General features: G+C 40.8%; 1 protein-coding gene across 7 annotated transcripts in view; it reads left to right on the plus strand.

Annotated features, from left to right (window-relative positions):
* DEUP1 (deuterosome assembly protein 1) overlaps positions 1-13,337 on the plus strand; it is a 204,712-nt gene that overhangs the window by 98,259 nt on the left and 93,116 nt on the right. The window lies entirely within an intron of this gene.

Genomic DNA, 13,337 nt, shown 5'->3' on the forward strand with positions numbered 1-13,337 from the left:
GTACTTTACTATGCCAAAATCTCCCTGACAATATGTGAGTTTGGAAATTTAGTATTAATAGAAGGATATACCAGTTATTTTTGGTGAGGAGGCTAGGAAGAAATTCAAGTGACTTTCATTAAGTTTGAAGCTCTAATTGTGACTATGAGTCCGCATTGAAAAAATCACCATTTGCCAACTTTCGGTGAGTTTTTGCAGTGTTTTAGGATGATGGGTGCCCTCAGAGGCTTCATGTGTTCTTGGGTTTTCATAGTGCTGTAGCTACTGGTCAGCTTGCTACTCTTCTGCAAGTATCCAAGCATCCCTCCAGGTTTGCCCTTAAGGCTGAACTCACAACTTAATATAGTCTCAAAACAGCAACAAATACAGGGTATTTTACCAAAAGTTTCAGGAAAATATAAGGAATAGCATTTGTATGGCATTTGCCATTGTAAAAAAAAATTTTTTTTTTTTTTTTTTTTTTGGTTACACCTGGGGCATATGGAAGTTTCTGGGCTAGAGGTCTAATTGGAGCTGCAGCTGAGGCCACAGCCTGACCTGAGCTGCATCTGCAATCTACACCGCAGCTTGTGGCTATGCCAGATTCTTAACCCACTGAGCGAGGTCAGGGATTGAACCCACATCCTCACAGACACTATATCAGGTTCTTAACCTGCTGAGCCACAGCGGGAACTCCAATAATGCTTTTTAAACTCCTACTGCATACTCCTCCTTACAACATCCCTCCTAGGTATCATTCTCATTTTAAAACTAAAAAAAATTGAGCATATTAATTATAGTCTAAGGTCTTGTAACAAAGAGGCTCCCAAAGGCAGGGATTTAAAAAACATTGAAGTCTTTCTGTTTCCTGCACAAGTTCAGAGATGTGAAGACCAGGCCAGTAGGGCAGCTCTGCCCTCCTCACTACATGGTTTACATTTCTGTGTCCAAAGTGGTGTCATCACCTCCTGCTATCATGACTGTTCTCCTACCAGAGACAAGGGGAAGGGCAAGAGGAGAGGGTAAGACCACTCCTCTTAGGAGTGTGACCTGTAAGTGGCAAACCTTGTTCTCTTGGCTTCCCATTGGCTAGAACTTAGCCTGAAGGCAAGAGCTAGCTGCGAGGAAGGCTGAGAAATGTGGTCTCTAACTGCACAGCCATATGGTCATCTGAAGCTTAGAGGTACTGTAATAAAAGGAAGAAGGATGAATATTGGTGGATAACTAGCAGCCTCTGTCACACTGAGTTCAGAAAGGTAGGAAGAAAGAGAAATGAGGCAGGAACTTGTCCCAGAATATACAACTATTTGGTGAAGGAGCTCTCATTTGAATTCAGATATGTCTGGCTCTAAGCCCAGCATTCTTCACTACATGGGAAATGGATGGCAAAATGATACAAAGGAGCAGCCTGCCTAGTATCCATCGCAGAGCCAGGAAAGGATTCTGGATAGAGCAGGTGTTAGGTCCCTGGTATGACGATGACACTAAGGGCTAAGATGCCGAGTGAAGGTCTTGAACCTAAGGTTGAGTACCAGTTATCACTTCACTCCCTCGAATCTGAGGCCATGGAGACTATTTCCCCTCCATCTATCCTTTTGGAAAACAGTATGGAATCCTGAATACACACCAGGCACAACACTAAACTCTTTGGCTCATACAAAACCCATCAAGAAATAGACCTTAAAGAACTTAGAACTTCATGGGCAACCATAGCATTTTTGCGGCACAACGTAATTACAAACCAGAAGTGAGTGAGAGGGACAGGAGGTTTCCATGGGGAACCCACCACTCACTGCAGCAGACCTGGGACCAGAGCTTGTCAGCCGTGGTCTCTGAAGCATGGAGAGCCCCGTTGGTTTTGCCTTTGTCCTGTGCACTATTGAGAAATATGTAAAACATCTAGATCACGAAGGTAATAAAACCTCATTCAACAGGGATTTGTTGTGTTCTTCTCAAACTATGTCTCCTACGTACATAGTAATGTTTTGTGAGGCACCCTGCATTTAACGAATATTTATCTCAAGTCCACAATGAGCCATTCATGGGTCAGAGCACCAGGAGGACAGGGGTGAACAAAATACAGACCACTCCTCCCAGGGCTTGATACCTTAGTCGGAGAGACAGTGGGAGCTAGAAACATGTTTCCCATGGTGATGTGAAGAAGAAAGCAGGCTCAGGATGAGAGGAAGAGACTGTGAATGCGGTGGCCAAGCAAGGATTCCCTGGTAGGGCGGCATCCGGGCAGAGATCATGGGTGGAAAAGGAAAGCTCTCGACAGCGGGAACAGAAAACTCAGTCGTGGGCACTTTTACACAGAACACAGATGCTGTGGGTGAATCATTATTCTCTGATATCTTGGTTATAACAGGGTTTGATTTTTATTTATCCGAGAGTTTCCGAGTTATAAGTGTTGGTGCCACAATAATCAACCTAAACTCCTCGTAAACGGAAGATATAGTTATTTACATAAATAATCATAGAATGAATAAAATGGTCTAAGCCTTTTTAAGACTGGCCTTTTTAAGATAACCGTGTTGACATTTTGCTTTGTTTTGTTTTATTATTTATGAATTTGTACTCTTATTAATTTGTCCTTTTATGTTTCATTTGTTCTGATTTTTGAGTTGAAAAATACGGGTTCAGTAATTTTCATCGTTTCTGGGGCTCATTATTTCCTTAAATAATACAAGCATTTAAAGCCAAAGTTCCTTTTGGCTCAGCTTTGCTGCCGGCCGTAGGATTAGTGTTCCCACTTTCATTTTCTAAATTTTCTGTTGTTTCACCTTTGATTTCCTCTTTGACTCAAAAGATGTTTAGGAGATGTAGCTTCTTTCCAGGGGAGGGTTTAATTATCGTTTTCCTCTTCTTTTTCTTTTTATGGGCCACACCTGTGGCCTGTGGACGTTCCCAGGCTAGGGGCTGAATTAGAGCCACAGCTGCCAGCCTACACCACAGGAACACCAGATTTGAATTGCATCTGCGACCTACACGGCAGCTCCCTGGCAACGCCAGATCCTTAACCCACTGAATGAGGCCAGGGATACAACCTGCATCCTCATGGACACTGCTAAGTTTTGTTATCTCTGAGCCACAATGGGCACTCCATGAGTGTTTTTATTTGAATTCTACTTTGCCTGATAGGGATATTGCCACATCTGCTTTCTTTTTAATTTGCTTTAACCTGTAACAGTCTGTTCTTCCCTTTCATAAAGGAAAAAATTGAGTCTTTTCTTTCCTGTGTGGGTTAAGACCCAGTTCTTCCCTAATGTGTCTTTCTTCTTGTGTGTTTCCTTTACCTTCACAGAGAACACTTCACGTCTGACTCTTCTGGTCACCAAATATGTGGAGGTTTACTCCCCCACCAAGCAATTCTCTGGGACACCAGCTGGGTGTCCTGTAGTTCAGCTCAGTGCTGACACTGTCTACGCAGAAATAGCATCAGATCCCACAGGTTAAGAGCTGGGTCCCACAGCACTGCTCACTACCAGTGGCATTGCTCCATTCTGAAGCCCAGGTTGTCCATCTGTGCTTCTGACCCACCAGCCATAGGTCAGAGGTTACAGTAACCCCTCCCCTCACTTCTTGGATTTTGATTAATTTGTTTGAGTTGCGCACAGAACTTGGGGAAACATTTACCTTTAAACTCTTACTTGTATACAGTTTATTAAAGCAACCAGATGGAAAGGATGCACGGGGCAACGTACGTGGGAAGGGGCACACCAGTCTCCCAGCACCTCTGCACTGCAGCCCAGAAGCTCTCCAAATCCCATACTTTGGGGATTTTTGTGGAGACTTTGTCATGTGGGCATGATTGAGCCTGGACTGCATTTTCAGCCCTTCTCCCTGCATAGAGAAGCGAGGTGGGGCTGCTGAGATTGCAAGTTTCTAATCATGGCAGAGTCTTCCTGGTGCCAGCCCTCATCTGGGGGTCATCTAGGAGCCCACCCAGAGACATTCATATCATCCAGGGTGGTAGCTCACCCACCCTAGTATTACTAGGGTTTCAGGAGCCCTGTGTCAGGAACCAGCAGAGGTCAAAGATTAGAGCAAAGAGCTGCCCCCGTGTTCTTATCACTTAGGGAATTACAAGGGTTTCAGGAGCTCTGTGCCAGGAACCAGGGGGCAGAAGCCACTGTATATTTTCTATTACCTCATACCCTTATTTTCAGTCCTTTTAAAGATAGCATATTGTGTCTCTTGTAAGTAGCATATGGTTAGATGAAAATATATATACCTCAATTGGAATCTCTTTGCCATTAAAAGGTTTTGTCATTAGTAACATAATAGCATTTGACCCTTTTTGCTTTCCCAACATTTGCTAGTCTGATCTAGTTTTCTTCTCCCTCTTTTCCTCTTAGAAGCTTTACATCTTCCTAAGTTCGGGACTTAGATCACTGATTTTCAGGCTGTCTTTTTTTCTAATGCCAAGGCTATGTAACTTCCTCTAAGTATCACTTTATCTGCGTAACACAAATTTTGTTGTATTTCATTATCATTCAGTTAAATACATTTTATTATGTCCATTGTGATTTATCCTTTTACCAATGGGCTCTTTTGAAGTATATTTTGTTTAATTTTTAAACATATGGGAATTTCCTACTTATTGTTTTGTTACTGATTTCTGGCTTAATTGCATTCTGGTCAGATAATTCATTATGTATATCAATAGCTTGAAATTTACTGAAACTTGTGTTATGACCTAGCATGAAATCATTTTTAAATCCCTTTTTTCATGAATGTTTGAGGGAAAAAAAATGTGTACCTGAAGTTGTCAATTCCAACATCTCACATATATTCATCAAGAAGATTTGCTGCTCATGTTGTTCAAATCTATTATAGTCTTACTGATTATTTGTTTGTCTTATTGTAACTTCAAGACATACTAAAATCTCCCTCTGTGGCTAAGAAAAAAAAAAAAAAAGAAGCTTTACATCTTATTTTATAAGTTGTTAATTGACATTTTTTAAAAAAACATTTTAAATTCAGATTTCTCTTCTGGGATCCTGAATTTTAAACTGTAGCCTTGACCTCCCTCAGCCCCGGTGAGACTTCATCTGTAATCCTGCCTTTGCTTCCGCTTTCCTTTTCTCCATCTCCAAGGAATAATCTGGATTTCTAGTCCTGATTGCTATTAATTAAATTTATCCTGTATGTAATCATTTATCTATTAATTATTCCTCATTTAAGAATTTTTTAACAGCTTAAGTTTGATTGCAGTGCTTGTAACTATTGTATGTAAAATCTTCCTTGTTCTTAAAAATATTTTTGAATTCTTTTTTAATTTGAAGTACTTCCTTGGGTAATCTTTACATTAAAATGAACATAGGTGATATACTTCTTAATTTTGACATATTTTCCAAATGTCTTATTTTTACCCTCATACAAGAACTCTTGTTAAGAATCATTACTTTCATGGTCCTGAAGTATGGAGTGCTGCAGGTGGCAAGTCCAGTGCCAGTTCATTCTCCTTTTCAGGTTTTTTTTCCCCTTCTTTTTTCATTTAGTATCTGGAGGCTTATAGGATTTCTTTTCATCCTTGGAATTTACAAATTTACCAGGATAACTGTCTAGTTATGAATCCTTTCTCAATAATCCTTCATAGCGTTTGGTGAACACTTTTACAATGAAGATGCAAATCTCAGTGAAATCTTCTATTTCTTTGGTTAATAACTCTCAAAAAAAAAAAAATTCTCCACCATCTTGCTTCATTCTTATCTCCTAGAACACCTGTCTCTTTCTTTTTTTCATAATTTCCGTCATTGTCTTTTTTGCTCGGTGTTCTGGAGGAATTTCTTGTGTTTTCTGTTTTATTTCAGAAATGATTGCATTCTGGTTTTTTATTGCTTCTGTTGAGATCTTTAGTATTGGCCGCTAGGTTTTTATCTCCAGGAACTTCTTTTTTGTGTGTTTATTTCATTGTTCCTTTTACATAGTAAAATGATTTTATTTATCAATGCGGTACACTCCTGACTCTTATTAAAAATATGAATAAGAACTGTTTGAAATGATCTCTTGCTTCTTTCATTAACTCCTTTACAGTCAGTCAGTCTGTGCGTGTGGCTCTGATGTATTTCTCCACCTTCTTCAATTTGTACCTCTTTCCAGACCCCAGCAACTACTCGACAGCCCTGCCTTTCTTCCAGCCTCCGCTACTCTAGAAATCTGTTAGGGTTTTCCAGAGAAATCAGTCCACCAACTAGGGTGTAGCTGCAGCTTCCTGAAGGTTCAGCATAACCACTAGCCAGTGTGTTGTGCAGTGTAATATATTTAAGATTAGTAAAGCTTATGTTTAATAAACTTGTCTCTGAAGATCATTTCTAAACAAATTCCGCAAATGCATTAAGCAATGCTAAATGCTAAGGTCTATGAAACACATATATGGAGTCCCCAAATGTCTGTTCTAGAGTGTGGTTCTGAAAAATGTCATTTTCATTATATAAGTGGATGCACATATGATGGATTTCTTCTTTAAAATATATTTGCTAACTGAAAATAACAGATATGCAGCTTTTCTTTTACTTAGTTACTCATGTATGTGGTTTAGAAAGTCATTTGGTTACCAAAAAACAATCTCCCGTTTCCACCCTAGTCTTTCACTCTCCAAAGGCAACCACTTTCAGCTCTTTTGGCTGATTCTTTTGGTGCTTCTCACATCTCAAAACAACATGCTCATATTGCTACTTCTTGATTTTTCAGTTTGGGGCATTATCTACTGACATCCACGGTAGTTATTTTTCAGGCCCCCCCCCACCTCATCCACACGGACGTGCACATATTTCTCATTCCTCCAGTACACTGTAATTTTGATTGGAGCAATATTCTCTTTGCCTTGTTGTGACTTTATAAGTGTCTCTGACTTGATACTCTTGAACTTGATACTCTTGACGTCTGAGCCACATAGTATACGGTGATTAACTTTTCCTTTCCTGCACATTTTGTTTTTCCTGGAGCTAATACTTCTAGTATCACAACTATAATTTTTTTGAAGTTTTCTTTCTGCGTAATTTTCTTCAATGTCTTATGTTTGTATTTGTCCTAATTGTGTGAACTGCCTTCCCCACGTGTCTCTGATCCCAGTCTGCTCTCTCCTCTTTAAGAGTAGTGGCCTCAGAAGCTGGTGGGAAGCCCCAGTGTACATGGGTGGGGCTTGTGGATCGGGGTCGTTGCTGCTGGCCATCAGTCAGGTCTTATTCAGTCTTCTGTCTCAGGCCGATCAGATTCCAGAGGACACAATTCTAAATTCTCCTGCTTGGAGAGTCTAAGTTGGGCTACACACACTCACTCCCTACTTCCAGAAATACCAGTGAGTTGCTTGTTAGCACTCTCCACCTTTTTTTTTTTTTTCTTTTCTTTTTTGGTCTTTGTAAGTTTAACCTTATAGGTTAAAAATATTCCCTTGCTTTATTGCAGTAGGATTTGGAAAGGGAGCAAAGTGTCTATGTTCATCCATCTTCAACCAAAAGTCTCATTTTTGCTAGCAAATCGTTTACTCTACTTTTTATTCTGTGACTTCTATCTTAGTCATTGATCTCGTTTGTAGAATCTTGTCAGATCCTTCCTGAAAATCCAGGTACTGTTACATGATCCACCAGACTTTTTTTTTTTATCTGCTGTGAAAGTTGTATTTTCAAAGACCAAGGCAGATGAATACTAAAGCATACTTTTCACATCTGAATTCAGAAAAGCAGTACTTTAAAGCATTACTCTTCTACGTATATAACTTTCTTAATCTTTAAAGTGTCCTTTCCCTCTGAAACATATTTTTTTCATTATCACAACTTCATTTACCTTTATTTAATAATGATCTTATTTGTTCCATTATAGCTGGTTTACAGTGTTCTGTCAATTTTCTACTGTACAGTAAGGTGACCCAGCCACACATACATATCTACCTTCTTTTTCTCACATTATCCTCCATCATGCTCCATCATAAGTGACTAGATACAGTTCCCAGTGCTACACAGCAGGATCTCATTGCTTATCCATTCCAAAGGCAACAGGTTGCATCTATTAACCCCAAATTCCCAGTCCACCCCACTCCCTCCCCCTCAGCAACCACAGGTCTGTTCTCCATGTTTATTATGAGTTAAGTGCAGTTTTAATTGTAGTTTGTAAAAAAATTCTAAGTCAATATGTATTGGTAGCTTAATAAATTTTACTAATGTATTATTTTTGCACATTGAGAATTCTTTTTAATTTGACTGATTCTTGTGCCATCGGAATGGCCCAGACTATACCCCATTATTATCCTCCCCAAACACACATCCTCCAGAGTAATCAGCTTTAACAAGTTCTAGTTTCTTGTTTCTCTGAAGAAGCAAAATGAAGCAGACCTGGGGTAAAATTCTGATATTTCAGACTTTAAAGTTAGATCCTAAAATGATAGCATAGTGGTAAGTGATTGTTGGAATTCAATGAGTGATTTTGAAAGGAGGGAAAGACACTAGGAAGAAAGGAGGGGGGAGGGAGATAGAGGAAAGGAAGGAGAGGGAAGAACAAAGAAAGATTCATCTGAAAGACGTTTTAAACTGCTACCAAGTTAGGCAAAGATTAAAAATCACCTCTGTGTAGGATAAATTTGCATGTATTTTTTATAGGACAAGCTCTACAAAAGGTTAGTTTTATTAGTTACAGGTTACTTTTTTTTTTTTTTTTGGTTGTTTTAGGGGCGCACTTGTGGCACATGGAGGTTCCCAGGCTAGGGGTGGAATCGAAGCTATAGCCGCCGGCCTACACCACAGCCACAGCAATGCCGGATCCAAGCCGCATCTGCAACCTACACCACAGCTCACAGCAATGCCGGATCCTTAACCCATGGAGCAAGGTCAGGGATCGAACCTGCAACCTCACGGTTCCTAGTCAGATTCGTTTATGCTGCACCATGACTGGAATGCCTACATTAAAAAAAAAAAAAAAAAAAAAAAAAAAAAAAAAAAAGAAGAAGAAGAAAAGAAAAAAGCCATGATATGTGTAAACCTGGGCAAGTCCATCAGGCCCAGGAACCTGCAACCTGACCTGCTGCTCCAGATACTCCGTGGTCTGGCACCTTGGAGCTGCTTAGAACAGTTGCAAGCTTCTTGTCGGAGCATTGGTGAAACAGAAGTGCCAAAAAACGTGACAATTGTAGAAACAGGAGGCGCTTGTTAGTTCTCTCTCTAGGGTGAAAAAAAACAGTCTCCTTGGACAGCAGTTAATGTAAAAGCTATGTACGAAAAGAACCTAACAGGAGTTTCTGCTGTGGCACAGTGGGTTGAGAACCCACCTGGAGCGGCTCAGGTCACTGCAGAGGTGTGGGTTTGATCCCTGGTTCGGCACAGTGGTTAGAGCATCTGACTCACAGCTGCCACTCAGCATCAGTCCCTAGCCTGGGAACTTCCATATATGCCATAGAATCATGTCGTGAAAGAGCTTCTGAATCTTCCCGAAAAGAAAGGGAGAAGTGCAAATAGCATTTTCCAGTTATATACTCCTTTTTAAAAGATCAACAATAGGAAACAATTGGTGGATCAGAAGAACAGCTGACTCATAAATGGGATAGCTGGTCTGAGTATGGATGCAGCCTGTAGCCATTCATATAGGAAAACTGAAGCAGGGCAGGAGGCACAACTGGGGCTGTGGCCGAGGGACCCCAGAATATCCAGATCTTGCCTCAGATCACAGACAGTCCCAAGGGAGATACCTACATACTTATAATGGCAAAGAAAACAAATCCCCTTGAGTGGTGAATGATAACGAGGCCACCCACCTCACACAGTGTCAGTGGGGCCATGAGGGCACCCCTGCTCCCTCAGCCATGAGGGTGTTGGCATAGGATTGGGGGGAGCCTGAGCTCCCCACCCACCCAGCAGTAATGAGGAGTCCCTTCTCCCGCGTAGCAAGAGAGGCTGAGTTAGGATCATGATTCCGCCAGGGCCTGGCAGTAACGAGGCAGCTCCCCATGTCTCAGATGATGCTTTCTCAGACACGGCCCGCTAAAGCACAAAACTTAAATAATGGCCAGAGTCCCTGAACACAAGATCCAAACAAATTAAGATTTTTATTTTTCTGGAGGCTGGCAGTTCAGAGCTGAGACTGTGGCTCTCCTGCGCCATCAGGGAGCCACAGCTTCCAGGGGAGTTGGGACAGACTGTAATAGATAAATAAGTATGTTCTGTCGGGCAGTGGGTAATAACTTGCTTTGGAAAAAAAAAATAATAATAAGACAGGTCATGGGAGTGGAAAGCTAAGAGTAAATCTAAAAAGGTGGCATTTGAAGAAAGACCGGCAGAAAGTGAGGGTTGTCTTCACAGGGATATCCTGGGAAGCGGCTTTCCAGGCCGAGGAAACAGCAAAAGGAAAGGTTCTGAGGCAGGAACACGCTTGGTGTTTTCAAGGAACAATAGAAAGAGGCCAGAGTATTTAGAGAGGAGGAAGCCGGGGGGACATGGTGGGTGTTGACATCAGAGAGGCACACAGGGCCAAGTGCTGCAGGGCCTCCTGGACCCTGGCCAAGACTTCAGGTTTCATTGTGTAAAATGAGAAGTCCCTGGAAGGTTTGGAGCAAAGCAGTGGCATTTTTGGACTTAATGTTTTGAAAGGCTCGTTCTGGTTGCTGTGTGAAGACTAGCCCATAGTCAGGGAGGGGGTAGAAAGGACGGACAAGCCAAACTGTAATGCAGGTGGGAGATGGCAGTGGCGGGGACCACGTCAGTAGCCGTTGTGACAAATGGGTATGTTGTGATGGAAGAGCTGACAGTATTTATAGGTCATAGATTGGATATGGGGTGTGCAAGAAGGAAGTGAGCAAAAGTTGATCCAAAGTCTTTTGACTCACCAGTTGAAAGGATAAGCGTGTCACTTACTGAAAACAAGGAAGCCTGGAGAAATACAAGCCTGATGTGAGATGCCGGTTATACATCCAAGTGAAAATCAAATAAGTAGCTGTATATACAAGTCTAGATGTATCTTTCTGCTTCATCACCCTCAGTGTGGCTTTATTGTTTGTCCTCACCTTATGATTGCAAGATGGCTGAACCACCTCCAGCATCACATCTGCCTTCCAGGACGGGAGCAGAGGAAGAGCAATGACTAAAGACAAAAGAGTGCATGCCAACATTTTATTTGGGGTTCCTGTGGAAGCCAAAGCCCTGAAACAAGAATTGGGATATAAGTAGTTTATTTAGGAAATGGAAGTATGGTGTATTAGTTTCCTATTCTGCTGTATAACAAACTTTGCCCATATTTCAGTTGGGTTGTTGGCTTTTTTGCTGTTGAGTTGTATATGTTGTTTGTATATTTTAGAGATTAAGCCCTTGTCTTGGGAGACTGACCTGAGAAAACATTTGTAAGGTTGATGTCAGAGAATGTTTTGCCTATGTTCCCTTCCAGGAGTTTGATGGTGTCGTGTCTTATATTTAGGTCTTTCAGCCATTTTGAGTTTGTTTTCGTGCATGGTATGAGGGTGTGTTCTAGTTTCACTGATTTACATGCAGCTGTCCAGGTTTTCCAGCAATACTTGCTGAAAGACTGTCTTTTTCCCATTTTATGTTCTTGCCTCCTTTGCCAAAGACTAATTAACCATAGGCGTCTGGGTTTATTTCTGGGTTCTCTGTTCTGTTCCATTGGCCTGCATGTCTGTTTTGGTACCAGGACCACAGTGTCTCGATGACTGTGGCTTTGTAATAGTGCCTGAAGTCTGGGAGAGTTATGCCTCCTGCTTGGTTTTTGTTCCTCAGAATTGCTTTGGCAATTTCTGGGTCTTTCATGGTTCCATATAAATTTTTGGATCGTTTGTTTTAGTTCTGTGAAAAATGTCATGGGTAATTTGATAAGGATTGCAATGAATCTGTAGATTGCTTTGGGTAGTATGGCCATTTTTACAATGTTAAATTTTCCAACCCAGGAGCATGGAATATTTTTCCATTTCTTTACATCTTCTTTAATTTCCTTGATTAATGTTTCATAGTTCTCAGCATATAAGTCTTTTACCTCCTTGGTCAGATGTATTCCCAGGTATTTGATTTTTTTGGGGTACAATTTTAAAAGGTATTGTATTTCTGTATTCCTTTTCTAAGATTTCATTGTTAGTGTACAGAAATGCGACTGATTTCTGAATGTTAATCTTATATCCTGCTACTTTGTTGATGAGTTCAAGTAGTTTTTTGGTTGAATCCTTAGGATTTTCTATGTATGGTATCATGTCATCTGCATGCAGTGACAGTTTTACCTCTTCTCTTCCTATTTGGATGCCTTTTATTTCTTTTGTTTGTCCAGTTGCTGTGGCTAGGACTTCCAATACTATGTTGAATAACAGTGGTGAGAGTGGGCATCCGTGTCTTTTTCCAGATTTTGGTGGGAAGGCTTTCAGCTTTTTTCCACTGAGTCTTATATTTGCTGTGGGTTTGTTGTAAATGGCTTTGATTATGTTAAGATATGTTCCCTCTATACCCACTTTGGTAAGAGTTTTGATCATGAATGGATGTTGGACTTTGTCAGATGCTTTCTCTGCATATATTGAGACGACCATATGGTTTTTGACTTTTCTTTTTTTTTTTTTTTTTTTTTGTCTTTTGTCTTTTTTGTTGTTGTTGTTATTTCTTGGGCTGCTCCCGCGGCATATGGAGGTTCCCAGGCTAGGGGTTGAATCGGAGCTGTAGCCACTGGCCTACGCCAGAGCCACAGCAACGCGGGATCCGAGCCGCGTCTGCAACCTACACCACAGCTCACGGCAACGCCGGATCATTAACCCACTGAGCAAGGGCAGGGACCAAACCCGCAACCTCATGGTTCCTAGTCGGATTCGTTAACCACTGCGCCACGATGGGAACTCCCGGTTTTTGACTTTTCTTTTGTTAATGTGGTGTATGATGTTGATTGATTTGTGTATGTTGAACCATTCTTGTGAACCTGGGATGAATCCCACCTGGTCGTGGTGTATGATCTTTTTTATATGTTGGATTCAGTTGGCTAAAATTTTGTTGAGAATTTTTGCATCTATGTTCATCAAAGATATTGGCCTATAGTTTTCTTTTGGCTCTAGTTTGAAATAGAAAAAGGGTAAAGTGATTATCCTGCATGTCATAACACTGCATCTCTCATCAAATAGACCTTTTGGGATGAAGAAATTTTAATTGTCTTGGAGATGGGCTTCTAGAAGCCAAGATACAGTTATTGGTGGAAATCAATCATTAAATATTTAAATGTTTAGTCAAAAAAAGTACAAAGTGTAATTTTAGATGTTGAAAATGGTATAACAATATACTTCAGATATGAATTTGATTTCAGGTTTATTCTTTTTCAGTGTCTATATAATATGTTCAGATTTGCTTTACTTTTAACCTCTCCTATAGGCTTTAATAAAAGAAATATAAATCCCCCCC

The sequence above is a fragment of the Sus scrofa genome, chromosome 9 (genome assembly GCF_000003025.6).
Source record: "Sus scrofa isolate TJ Tabasco breed Duroc chromosome 9, Sscrofa11.1, whole genome shotgun sequence".
NCBI lineage: Eukaryota > Metazoa > Chordata > Mammalia > Artiodactyla > Suidae > Sus > Sus scrofa.